The sequence below is a fragment of the Mixophyes fleayi genome, chromosome 3 (assembly GCF_038048845.1).
Source record: "Mixophyes fleayi isolate aMixFle1 chromosome 3, aMixFle1.hap1, whole genome shotgun sequence".
Classification (NCBI taxonomy): domain Eukaryota; kingdom Metazoa; phylum Chordata; class Amphibia; order Anura; family Limnodynastidae; genus Mixophyes; species Mixophyes fleayi.
Window position 1 is genome coordinate 327509321 of NC_134404.1, and position 14842 is coordinate 327524162.

Sequence of the window (14842 nt, forward strand, 5' to 3'; positions counted from 1 at the left end):
CTTACATCACCAATCTCACCCTGTGTCTCTCATCTACCCCTCTTACATCACCAATCTCACCCTGTGTCTCTCATCTACCTCTCTTATATCACCAATCTTATACAGTGTTTCTGATCTACCCCTCTTACATCACCAATCTCACCCTGTGTCTCTCATCTACCCCTCTTACATCACCAATCTCACACTGTGTCTCTCATCTACCCCTCTTACATCACCAATCTCACCCTGTGTCTCATCTACCCCTCTTACATCACCAATCTCATACTGTGTCTCTCATCTACCCCTCTTACATCACCAATCTCATACTGTGTCTCTCATCTACCCCTCTTACATCACCAATCTCATACTGTGTCTCTCATCTACCCCTCTTACATCACCAATCTCACACTGTGTCTCTCATCTACCCCTCTTACATCACCAATCTCACACTGTGTCTCTCATCTACCCCTCTTACATCACCAATCTCACCCCGTGTCTCATCTACCCCTCTTACATTACCAATCTCACCCTGTGTCTCTCATCTACCCCTCTTACATCACCAATCTCATACTGTGTCTCTCTTCTACTTCTATTACATCACCAATCTCACCCTGTGTCTCTCATCTACCCCTCTTACATCACCAATCTCATACTGTGTCTCTCTTCTACTTCTATTACATCACCAATCTCATACTGTGTCTCTCATCTACCCCTCTTACATCACCAATCTCACCCTGTGTCTCTCATCTACCCCTCTTACATCACCAATCTCACCCTGTGTCTCTCATCTACCTCTCTTATATCACCAATCTTATACAGTGTTTCTGATCTACCCCTCTTACATCACCAATCTCACCCTGTGTCTCTCATCTACCCCTCTTACATCACCAATCTCACCCTGTGTCTCTCATCTACCCCTCTTACATCACCAATCTCACACTGTGTCTCTCATCTACCCCTCTTACATCACCAATCTCACCCTGTGTCTCATCTACCCCTCTTACATCACCAATCTCATACTGTGTCTCTCATCTACCCCTCTTACATCACCAATCTCATACTGTGTCTCTCATCTACCCCTCTTACATCACCAATCTCATACTGTGTCTCTCATCTACCCCTCTTACATCACCAATCTCACACTGTGTCTCTCATCTACCCCTCTTACATCACCAATCTCACACTGTGTCTCTCATCTACCCCTCTTACATCACCAATCTCACCCTGTGTCTCATCTACCCCTCTTACATCACCAATCTCATACTGTGTCTCTCATCTACCCCTCTTACATCACCAATCTCACCCTGTGTCTCTCATCTACCCCTCTTACATAACCAATCTCACCCTGTGTCTCATCTACCCCTCTTACATCACCAATCTCATACTGTGTCTCTCATCTACCCCTCTTACATCACCAATCTCACCCTGTGTCTCTCATCTACCTCTCTTACATCACCAATCTCCCAATCTCACCCTGTGTCTCTCATCTACCCCTCTTACATCACCAATCTCATACTGTGTCTCTCATCTACCCCTCTTACATCACCAATCTCACACTGTGTCTCTCATCTACCCCTCTTACATCACCAATCTCATACTGTGTCTCTCATCTACCCCTCTTACATCACCAATCTCACCCTATGTCTGTCATCTACCCCTCTTACATCACCAATCTCACACTGTGTCTCTCATCTACCCTCTTATATAACCAGTGGGGAACGTACAGTAATGAATGGTGCTTGGAGAGAAGTAGAGTACAGGACAGCCTAGCACTCCAAAACTGCTAGTCATGTCACCAGGAGTGTGGCCACAGCCCATTGTGCCATGTCACACACCCTGTGCCAATTGAAGAAGAGGCAAGGTTGGGAATTATGCATCAGGACCAATGTGTCTCATATACCCCTCTTATATAAACTCACCCTGTGTCTCATGGTCTTACGATAATTAATATTTGAGTCAAATCAGCACTTGCATAGCTAAGTTAAAAGATAGTGTGGACAGAAGTCTGGAAATGCAGCCATTGTAATTGTGACATTGCACAACACAAAATTACTTTTGCCCTGTGCAGTGCACTACATCTTATTTTTCCCCAACAGCATGTTCATTTAATTGTTTCGCTCTAATGGCGTCTTGCAAAACCCTGACTTTCCTCCAAACCAGTCCATGATTGTATTCAACAGACTAAACATCTAGCAGAGACACTAACTGCCCATCTTGCCTCTTGCAGCCCACCATAGCATTATTATTATCTTATTTGTAAAGCGTAACATATTAAACAGCACTGTTGTCACGGTTAAATACAGGAATACAGCTAGGAGCCACGAATATGGTGAAAAATACTCTGTTTATTTGCAAAAGTGTACAAATAGCAGGTAATCATGAGTTTGTAGTAAATACCAGGTGCAAAGCTGATGCAGGAAGCAGGAGGTAATATGAACTTGCAGAAAACACCAGGTACACAGCTGATGCAGGAGGTATGGAGAGATCCCAAGCAGCAAGTAACCAGAGGCATATCAGAAGGCAGAAACAACAAGTAACAGGATGTGACAACAATAACCAGCAATGTATGCTGTGAGTGACAGGTTTAAGAAGGGACACACCCAGGTGCAAGGAATAATTACAGGGCAGGTTAACCCCTGATACAAACAAGTAAGGCACAATAGCACCTCTGGTGAATAGAGGTACTGCTGCAACACATAAAAAGAAACGCAAGTAATAAAGTCCAGGAGGCAGGTCGTTACAACTGTACATTGATGGGATCATGATAAAAATAAATAACATACAATGAAACAGACGGTGAAGATGGCATCTGAGAATCTTAAGAGTTGAGGGGAACAATTGATGCTCAAGGTAATAGAATAATTGTAGCTTGTGGGGAAAGTGTGTGGGGCTACTGTAAGGCAGAAGCATTATTAGTTACCAATGTTAAAGCTGCTATTGGTGACTGGCATTTCTCTGCAACTACTGGTGGAGTCGTACGGTCAGTATGAGGTGAGTCAGAGGAAGGTGGAGACATGAAAGATGAATCTGTCACTGTACAAATATCAATGCAGTCAGTTGCTGGCATCCACGACTGTTCTTTACCATTTGTCCTAACTGAACCTCCTTCCTCTTCAAGTCCTAGAAAAGGCTTTCACTTTTGTGCTGCATGGGCACCCATGCCGTCATCTGCCAGCTGGGAGTAGCTATGACCCCGATATTTTTCTTTGGTATCATGCTCGCTGCTGGAGGTAAAGACAGGATATTTGCTTGTTTGAAGAAGTTGTGGCAGAAGTGCCATGAATGATGCCGCAGAGGTCACCAAAGGAGGGACAGAGATGGCACTCTCTGGGTCCAGCAGCTGAATTGAGATGGTTTTCTACTAGGTCCCGGAATCAAACTTAGATCGATGACAATGCTCAACACTACCTTGTAGCTTCCCACTACCTCCACGAATTGTTCACAGTTTGTTATTTCTGAGAAGGTGATGTGAGGTAGGGCACATAACTAATCTAATGTGAAGCCATCATGTAATACGTTTTATTAATTGGGTTTCTGAGTCTATAAGTTATTGCAGTAAAAATAACATGTATATTTCTAATTCTATAATTATATTCCTTTATAAATATATAACATGCCTTTGTTATTGCTACGCTGCCATGCTGAAATGTTGAGATTTAAACTACAGAAGCCAAGTTACCATTCTCTTGAATAACCGATAGAGTTAAGAGGAATTTTGCATCTTGGCAGTACCATGTAGAGCTGGAGGAGGGGGGGGGGGGGGGCGGTTAATATAAAATGTGTGGATAGTTTAAACTTTGGAAGGGACGCATCCTAACTGTAAGCTGCAGTGTAAATATAAAGCTGCACGGTATTTGTGGCATACTAACCTACTTCAAGGTCAAGTGGAAAGTTCAAGGGTAGCAATGGCGCTGAAAACTGCCCCCATTGCAAAATGCCGCAGGTGCATCAAAACACCGTGGGGGTGGGGCCAAATGATCTCTACACTGAGGCTCCTGTTCCATCCACTTCACTAGGAAGTGGGCGGGATCCGGGGGAAAGCCTGCTCTCCTGGGGGTGTAGGGAAAACTACCCGAAATTCGTGAGTCTCCATGAAATTCCTAGAGAGTAGGCAAGTATGATTGGTGTCCTTCGTGCAAAAACAGCCAGTATTTTCCCTGCATGCAAAAAAATTGTATTTGTACCCCTTGCATAACAGTTTGGTTTGTTAAAGTGACAATCTCCACCCTTTACCTGGATAGGACTTCCATTAAAAAAATACTGAAAGGAGTAATTTTACTCCACAGAAAAACATTAGTACAACCAATATAATCTTGGGGAAAACCCAATGACTGCTATCTGAATATAGGTCATCTCATTCTACGACATTGGGAGGTCAACAGATTACCAGCGCTTTGCAGAGAATATTGATTCATTCACATCAGTGACTATTTTGTTGTAAAAACAACAGATTTTCTAGGAGCAGATAACCTGACAGCTAGAGGTAAATAAGGAGACCCCAAGGTCCAGTGCCTAATGTGAAATCTAGCCCTAGGGAAACATTACAGTGGCTGCCATAGGAATATCCTTAATTACTACCCCCTTCTAAGGTAATTGTGACACGGTAAATACATTAACAATGGTTTATGTATGCTGGTCTCTGAAGAGGAAATAACCATGGTGACGGTATGAGTAGCGTACTAAATATAAGCTTCATTACACAACATGTGGGTTTTTTTGCTCCCGGCTTCCTTCCTCATTCATGTTGGTAACTTTGCAAGGAGTGCAAACTACTTACTATGCATTTTTTCACACTGCCCTCTCGTTATGACTCAGCAGTCTGGCACTGTATGAGCAGCAAGCGCAGATACCTGTACTTTGTGTCAATAATGGACGTGAAAAGCTGCATTTATCAACACTGTCACTAGGTACATTTATTTTTTTCACCTTTTAAGATTACATATGGAAATTGTAATCACAAGAAAAAAAGCAACTGGAGAAAATATTTCATGATTACTGGATTTTTTTATTTTTTTTAAACGTTACTGTCTACCCTGCAAAGTGTAAACTACAATGATTAAAATAAAGAGACATTTTGTTATAGGAAACAGAGAGGTACATACAGTTTTCAGTATCACACCAACTTCTTATAACATATTAATCATTGTGAATCCGCGAATTTGTACAGAACATTTCTGTTAACTGAAAGACTGCAGGGAAATTTCTCATGCCCACGAAGCTTTAGGCTTTTAGGCAGCTCTCCTCCTCTACTTCCCCATTCCATAGTAATGAATATTATACAAGCTCCACCCATAACAGCCTTTTAAACATTAAAGCTCGCTGTAAATTTCAGTTAAGCATAATCACAATGGAAAAATTGCAAAATATATCAAGGGCTTGACATATATTTTTTTTCCCCTCGTTTACTTAATCCACCATTAAAGATTAGCTCTACCTTTAACAAATGGATTGTATTTCCGATATAACTAGTGAGTTTACTAATTGCATATCTGGAAAAAATATTTCTGAGGGGAAGAGAGAATGCCCACCATCCCTATCCTCCTTATCTTATGTGATCATCACGACAACAGAAGTCCGTGCATGTATTCACAAAACTATCATGGGGAAAAAATATAGGACTAGATTTACTAAGCTGCGGGTTTGAAAAAGTGGAGATGTTGCCTATAGCAACCAATCAGATTCTAGCTGTCATTTTGTAGAAGGTACTAAATAAATGGAAGCTAGAATATGATTGGTTGCTATAGGCAACATCCCCACTTTTTCAAACCTGCTTAGTAAATCTAGCCCATAGTGTCAAACAGATAGTAAGGCAACTAGAATCTCACATAGAACATTTGTTAGGTATTACTGGAGTAGTTATCTAATTGCGGTCTAGAGTTTAACCATGGACTTCAAACCACGTTGTATTTATTTGACTATAACTGTACCCATTTGGGTAACAAACCATACAAGCCACTTGCTGGCAGCTAAAGTTTGCAGTTATGCTTATTGACCTGAGGAAAGGTTTGAGAAACATTACCAAGAGCCAAGAGGAACTTGAGCCTGAAGAACTTGTTAGACTTAGGATTGTACTTCCTGCCAAAGGAATGGATATGAGGAGTGGACACGCCCACCGTCTGTGGATTAAAGCACCTGGCACCCCCCAATTCCTACAACAGAAGGGCCAGGTAGTTGGGTATATATTAAACAGTTTATATACAATCTACATAAGAGTTTATGCAAGTTCTCAGATAATGGTACATAAGGAGCTAGTTGCAATTGAGTCCCATATGTAAACCCATCCATCGTCATAAAGCATTTCTTTTCACTCACAAGCCCTCTTATTTCACTTCCAAACTTACTCAAGGACATCTCCCTCTTTGGTACTCTTTCTAACTATAAAATCAATGCCTCCAAATCAGAAATGCTCGATCTTAACATCCCCCCTACTCTACTTACAACTCTTAAAACCAACTTCGACTTTAGATGGCAGCCCCACAAACTAAAATATCTTGGGATCTATCTCACTCGCTCCTATGATCAGCTGTACGCAGCAAACTTCCCCTCTTTGTTCTCAGCCATTAAGACTGACCTTTTAAAGTGGGACAAACTCATTATCTCCTGGACGGGCAGAATAAACTCCCTTAAAATGAACATCCTCCCTCGTCTTTTATACCTGTTTCAGAGCTTACCCCTTAAAGTCCCCGCTTTAAACTCCTCCAACAAATGGCTACTAAATTTGTTTGGTTAGCTAGGAAGCCCAGGATTCGTATGCAGACTCTCCATAAATCAATCCCGTAGGGGGGCCTGGGAGTTCCCCATTTTCTTAAATATTATCGGGCTACCAATCTCGCCCAGTGTGTTCTCCTTCATTCTCCCCCGGGACAGAGAGTTTGGGTCGATATTGAAGCTGCTCTCACAGATACTACCTCGCTCTCCTTGCTTCTTTGGCTGAAACCACAACATCGCCCTCCTCCCTCACGCCTTCCCCCTTCACTAGCATTCTCACTTGCTTCCTGGACTCATTCAGTCTCATCATATAATTTAGCTCCTAACTCATGGCGAATGACGCCACTTTGGAACAATCCCGCTTTCCCTCCTGGACTTCAACCAATTCAATTCCCTTACTGGACGCGATGTGGCATCAACTTCCTCTCCGACATCACTCCGCTACAAATCTTTCCCTCTTTTGCTGATATTCAAACGCGCTTTCATATCCCCTCGTCCTGCTTCTTTCAATATCTACAACTTCGACATTTATATGACTCTATCCGACGTACAGTCACTGATATACACTTGACTTCTCCCTTGGTCTCGTTCTGTCATCTCCACTCCTCGTCTCAGGGCTTGATTTCCACGTTCTATCACCTTATGGTAAAATACAATTGCCCCCCTAAGGATTCTCACAAGCTTAAATGGGAGGAGGACATGGGGGAGTCGCTCCCTCCTGAGGAATGGGTTAAGATTCGCCTGAACCTCTCAAAGACTTCTATTTGCGTTAAGATCAGCGAAAATAGTCGCAAGATCTTCTATCGTTGGTATTTGGTGTCTCACCGCCTTCACTTGATTTATCCAAGCTCCTCATCGTTATGCTGGCGCCAGTGTGGTCGGGAGGGCACCCTGTCTCATATATGGTGGCATTGTCCAAAACTACTTCCTTTCTGGAAGTCAGTCCATCAGTTAATCGCCAGTATCACTCAGATTTCTCTACCTTCATCTCTTTCGTATTCCTTACTCCCGCGCTCTATTCCCAAGATATCAAAATCAACTCAGAAACTTATCACACATATACTTAGTGCTGCTAGATGCCAAACTGCCCTTCTTTGGAAAAACCCTACCCCTCCCTCCCTGCTCTCTGTGATCAATCGCACTTGGCAAGTTTATCATATGGAGTATATGACTAGCATTCTCCGCCGCACTTCTGTTCAATTCGATAAGGTCTGGAGTCCTTAGACTGAGTTTCATGGAGCCTCCCCTCCTCTTGCATTTTAAGGCCTTTGAGCCCTAACGACCAATCTTGAGCCTTGTTATGGTTCACCATCTTTTCCTTACTTTTCTTCCTATCGCTTTGGCTAGTGATTTTCCCTCTCCCTCTCATCCCTACTCTTTCCTCTCTCTTCTCTCTTCCACCAACTCTTCCTAAATTTTCTTTTGTATTTTCATATTAATAACAATACGCTGCTTATATTACGTGGAAACTTCATTGCAATTCTGTTTTACCTGTATTGCCTGTTTCCCTCATTGTCTGCATTGTAAAACTCAATAAAATATCTTTTAAAAAAAAATAAATTAGGTATATCTTTTAGGTTTATTTCCCACTCAGTATACAAATATCTTTTCATGTCTACTTGGGGAATCAATTTTCATATGAACATGAGATCACCCTAGTTTGCGGGCACTTGCATAGGCATTGGCTCTCAAACAATGTGAGAGAGGGAACCCTTGGTTTTGGTTTATGGACGGGGGTGGAAGTGGGATGATATATGGTGGTATGCCATACCGACCACTTCTCCTACTGCTCTGATTGTAAAGCTATCAAACTCCTTTCACTCAGGGCCATCTTAACAACAGTATGGTCTCCCAGACAAAGCAGTGCACCGGGGCCCCTAGATATAGATATATAGATGTATACAGATATAGATATATAGAGATAGATAGATGTACTTGCTCAGTGACCCTTGAAGGTTTTTTTTGCAGGTTTTTTTTCTTTTGCAGGATTATTTATTCTCATTAAGAGCTGTGCCTATGGGGCCCCCTTGCCCGTGGGGCCCCCGGGCAGCTGCCCATCATGCCCAATAGAAAAGATGGCTCTGCTTTCACTTACATACCGCCACTTCTAAATTTCCACTTTGACCACTGCATAAGGATGAAATAAATTGGTGAACTTGGGGACCGAGATACTGAGTACTATGATAGTCTTTTAGGCTGGACACCTTTATTTTTTATAAATCCATTGTGCTTCAATAGTATTTATATCACCACTGCAAATCCCAAAGAAGACCCAATGAACACCACAAAAGTGTAAGCGGTGCAGGTCACCATGATGACATGATTGGCTGTCAGAGTATTTTTGCCATTAAAAATATCTCCCACATGTTCCAAAACATGCTGATAAAACACTTGTATTGTCTTTCCCACATATTTCCTTTGTTACGGTTCCCACTGACACCGTGATTACATTTTAGAACAGAACGAGAGAGATCTTTACCGACAGCGAGCCACCTTTCCCATAGAGAGAGATGTTCTCACATAAGTGCAATTATGGTGGCCATTTTGTTGAAGCCTACGTTCATTAAACAGAGGCAGATCTCCACAAAAATGTGTATTATTCTGCAAGCTAAGGGCCTGATTCATCAAGACACGCTTCCTGAGCGCAACCTGCTCCATATGCGTGCCTTGATGATATAGCCTTATGGACAATATATTACAGGCATATGGGAATATAACAAAATAGCTTGAATTTGAATGAAAAGCACACAAATGGGAAATATATTATGTAGGAAACATAAAGTAGCTTAACATACAAGGAGGGATATATGTAGCTGGTGCCGTTCACTAATTCAGGTGTTAATGATAACCTTTCCCCTAGAAGATTAATGTAAACAGCCAGGAATGTGGCTTTCAGCCGCCTGCAAATTGTAGAAACTATTTGACACCAATTTTCCCAAGACTTTACATAACATTAATGTAAGCTTAAAAGATACAGGGCTTGAGTCATTAAGGAGAGTAAAGCATAAAAAAAGGAGTAACTTTGCACCTGGGCAACACACTATTGCATTGGAGGGGGAAGTAAATTTAAAATGTGGGGACAGATTTATAGTTGGGATAGGGCATGTTCTAGATCAACTTTATATTTCAGTGTAAAAATAAAGCTATCAAGTATTTGTGTGCTACGTGGAAAAACAGCCAGTATTTTTCTTAAGTGCAAAATAATAAACTAATTTGCACCCCTTGCATTGTAACATGGTTTGTACCGGAGAAGATTTACTTCTTTTTTTTGCCTTGCTCTCCTTAATGACTCGGGCCCACAGTGTACAAATATCATTGTGACCGTGAATGTACAACATGGTACAATAGTATTGTGAGGCCAGACGTCAATAATATAGACTAAGGGCTAGATTTACTAAACGGCGGGTTTGAAAAAGTGGAGATGCTGCCTATAGCAACCAATCAGATTCTAGCTGTCATTTTGTAGAATGTACTGAATAAATGACAGAGAGAGTCTGATTGGTTGCTATAGGCAACATCTCCACTTTTTCAAACCCGCCGTTTAGTAAATCTAGCCCTAAAGCTCTTAGAACAGGCTTTTCATGGTCTTCACCTATAGCAGTCCCTTTCCTATAGAGCAGAAGATGCTCACTGGTACTATATTACCCCTAGGTCTTAAGCACATAGCAGTAGGAACTTATTACATAAGTGTTGTAATGACACAGGCCTTCCAGCCGGCAATTTAAAAATTGTCATGCCTACTTAAAAGGCCAGGGCAAAGGAGCGAAGGTGCAAACAGGATTAATGTGCCATACTCTGACACAGTGATGGTGACTAGCCCCATATGACTTTCAGGTACCCCTAGGTCACCACTCCAGGGGCACTTAGTCCCGGGCTTTCTTGCCGCCAGCCTATTAACCAGAGGACCAAGGTCTTTCCATGATGGGAAGGGCTTGACACAACCTCCTAGGACAGAACTTTGATTTTAGTGAAAGTCCTTTTGGCTAAGATTCCAGAACGAGTCTAATTAGTGTTTTGCATCATAAAATATGTAACACACAATAGCTCATGTTCCGATGAAAATCTGTTAATAATGTAGATAAAACATGAGAAGGTTGGGGCTGGGGTCAATTTACACAAACCCCACCCTTACACAGACTAGTCCTTTTGTGGTGGTCCACGTCCTAGGACTCCTAGAGGTTTCCTGTAACTTCCCAGTGTATTCACTTGTACAGGAGACCTACGCTGGAGAGCTGAATGGAGAGGTGTCCTAATTCAAATGATAGCAAGGTTCTGATTGGACAGTTACAGCACATGTGAGACCGCTGACATATGAACCTGTAAAGCTGATTTGTGGAAGAGTAAAACTATGGTGGCTTAAGATGGCAGCATCTGTCTGATGTAAAGTTTTGCTTCTTCTAATGAGTGGAACTGAGTGGATTTTGGTGTACCTTGCTGAATGGCTAAGCGTATTTTGACCAGTGAAATAAAACCAGTTCAATGTATGATAGCAACGCATATAATCTACAGTTCTTTATTCTCATGATTCTTTTAGAACATCATTGATTGTGGAATCATGCCGCCTTAGACTTGGATCTCCTTGGATCAAATATAGAGTCCTGCACAAATTGCTTCAGACCAATGTCAGATACAATGCAGTGCAAAAAACACATAACGAGGCCTTGGCACAAAGCTTCTCACAATCATTTGCACACTTGATAGAGACCCTGGAACTAATTGTGGTTTTTGTTGAGGCTAGTTATGCTTGGTATAAAGTCCTGACAATTCTAAGCAACTCATTTATTTCATGTCAGGAGATCATTTGTGACTGCTGCAAACAAAATACTTTCACAAAAGTTCAGAATGTGTTGGAAATATCGGAGCTTTTATTAATCAGGGGCGGATTAGCCATAGAACCTAACAGGTCGTTTGGCCTAATTGGGCCCCTTAATGTGTTTTGTATGTTTCCTTCCAATTTAAAAAAGAAAAATGATTAATTTATATTTCACCTGGCGGTGGAAGCAACTCATTAGTACCAGTCTACCTGTTTGTCTTGCTGCCGGCTATCCTCTCTTGCGTCATAAAGAACTAGGAGGTTCCTACGCAAAGATAACCATCTATCTACATAAATCCTCAAGGTTCTAACCACATCCAGCGGCTGTAGAGCTTCTTCACTTCCTGAGGCCAAATCTTGTCCTAGTGCAGGGATAACAATATCTTGGTTCTGATTAAATTTTGACACCACCATGGGCTGGAACGAAGGCTTAGTGCACAAGACAGCTCAGTCATTGTGAAAGACCAGATATGGTGACCTGCAAAATCTCTTCTTGCTGAAGCATTAGCCAGTAAAAAAAAAAGACAAGTCCCAGGTTAGGATCTTAACATCAACAGATTGTAGAGGCATGAATGGTGGTCTCTGTAGAACTGGAAGCATCAAGTTTAAGTCCACTCTACTCTGGAGAAGATAGAGAGGGCCGCAATCCAGACTTTAATTTCGACCAATTTCGACCATTGGCCAGGTCATCCGGTGAGAAGGTATAATTCCACCCAACGAGGTAAATCCACACCAAAGAAACCAGATCTTTCCTACCAAGTGATATGATACATAGAATGCTTGTCTCATTTTGTCTCCCCTTGGTGGTATTTACTACCAACAAAGAAGAAGGGGACAGACCACTCTCTGAAGAAACCGCATATTACCAATAGTGGAGAAACACGTCGGATAAGATATGCATATACATTGTTTTGCTGTTGACATTCTAGAGAGGAATGTTGCCATGGATAGAGTAATACATGTGAAGAGACTACACATTACCAACAGTGGAGAAACGCATCAGTAAATACATATACATTGTTTTGCTGTTGATCTTCTAGAGAGGAATGTTGCCATGGATACAGTAATACATGTGAAGAGACTACACATTACCAACAGTGGAGAAACGCGTCAGTAATACATATACATTGTTTTGCTGTTGAATTTCTGGAGAGGAATATTGCCATGGATAGAGTAATACATGTGAAGAGACTACACATTACCAACAGTGGAGAAACGTGTCAGATACATATACATTGTTTTGCTGTTGATCTTCTGGAGAGGAATGTTGCCATGGATAGAATAATACATGTGAAGAGACTACACATTATCAACAGTGGAGAAACGCGTAAGTAATACATATACATTGTTTTGTTGTGGATCTTCTAGAGAGGAATGTTGCCATGGATAGAGATATACATGTGAGGAGACTACACAGCACATCGTTTCGACTGAAGCTCTGCAAGAAACTTTAAGGTATTTACAGCGTGATATACGGGTACAAATTGATGAGCTGCCGCAGATCAGGCTAAGAGTCTCCCTATAGATAACTGTTTTTTCACCAAAGGTTAAAAAGTTATTTTAAGATACTTGTGATTGGTTGGCAGTCTGGGAAGTCGATAACAAGTCCTGCAGATTGGAAATTATTTTAAAACTCAGAATGAACAAAATAGGGACAATATTGAATATTAATACAGCTACTGTCATATTCTCTTCTTCAGATAAGACTGTGTTTATTACTCTTTTTCTCCTATGGACTTTTATTCACTTCTGACATTTATGTATGAGCACTCCATCTCAGATTCAATAAAACATGAAATATTTTGAAATATTTTTGGCTAATATTTGCCAAACAGTAGACTTTATTACAATGAACTGTGTACCACATCAAATACAATGTTTTGCAGTTAATTCAAATACTCCAAGCTATCCACGGCTAAACTAATCAGAGATCAGTCGCAGCAGAATCTCCACGTAATCCGTCACCAATGTTGTACCTATCACTGCATCAAACGGTCCTACTTCAGGAGTACCTCTAATGCTTCATCTTTGCCAGATGCAGCCCTAATCCTGTGTTGGGTCTTCTTCTTAATTGAAATGCTGTGATCTTAGGTTTTAATTTGTTTTAAATCTATCTATCAGATTCAATTGTAAAATAAATCGCTGCGTAGTGTCCCGGAACGACCGCCAAACACTACGCGGTAAGTAGTGAAATATCCACTCACTTTTTCTGGCGCCCCATAAATGCAAAAGTGAGCATTACTTTTTTCCATATAAACGTTAAAAATGCGCAGGAACATCACGACTAATTGAATCTGCCCCTATCTACTATATAAATGCCTAGTGGCGTGTGTGGGGAAAAAAAACCAAGCTGCAGCGCCACCTGCTGGGCAGAGTTATACACTGACCTATATATTTCTTGAAGGAGAAGTGACAGTTGGGAGTGGTTGGTGGTTGCCGGGGGTGACAGTGGGGAGTTTTTAACACCTTAAGTAGCTTGATGAAGGATGTGGCGATGAAGATGAAGGATGAGGTGATGGAGAAAAATGATGAGGTGGTGACATGTGGACAAAACCACGTTAAAAAAGGGCGCTTGCGTCGGGAAGTAACGCTCTTCCCCTGAGGAGGCCTGGGCTAGGCCCAAATGCATGACAAGAGTATCATGCACGGGTTAACTTGTATATGACATAATTACCAAGTTCTCCCAGATTCTGTCATTTCGTCACGAGGACGGGGCCAAACTGACTCGATTCACAAAACAGATTGTCTCATCGTGGCCCCCATCCCTGCATAGAATTCGTTAGTGGACAATTATGATATATGATATATATTTATCCTCGTAATGATTTTAACTTGGTGTGGAGGGTTTCCTGGCTTTCCAGGGCTCATCCTCAAACAAGCTGCCTGTATGATGACTTCCCGTTCATGGCATGCTTCCTGTTTTGTAAACTTATTAATATAAGACAAATCGGAAAGTGAGTGTAATGGTTTAAGTCAGCATGTGCTTACTTAAAAGCAGAACGCAATCTGTGAATAAATGATTAGCTTGCTAAAACAGAACATAGATCCTTTTTCCTAGTTCTATATTATATACAGCTTACAGAGCATTATATTTTGGTCCATTATTAGCAGATTAACTCATGGTGTCCCTTATTTTTCATCTGTATTTGTTTAGTATTTAGCTATAAATCTATAATAATATTCTAACAATACCTATTACTCATAAAAGTGAGAAATAGGTTCACGGATGTGCAGTGGAACTAAAAACCCAGACTGGAATAGAGATAACAGAAGAAAGATTGAGGCACTGCTTGTTAAATAATATTTTCACCCTTTTATAAATATACCCGTAGATAACACAGA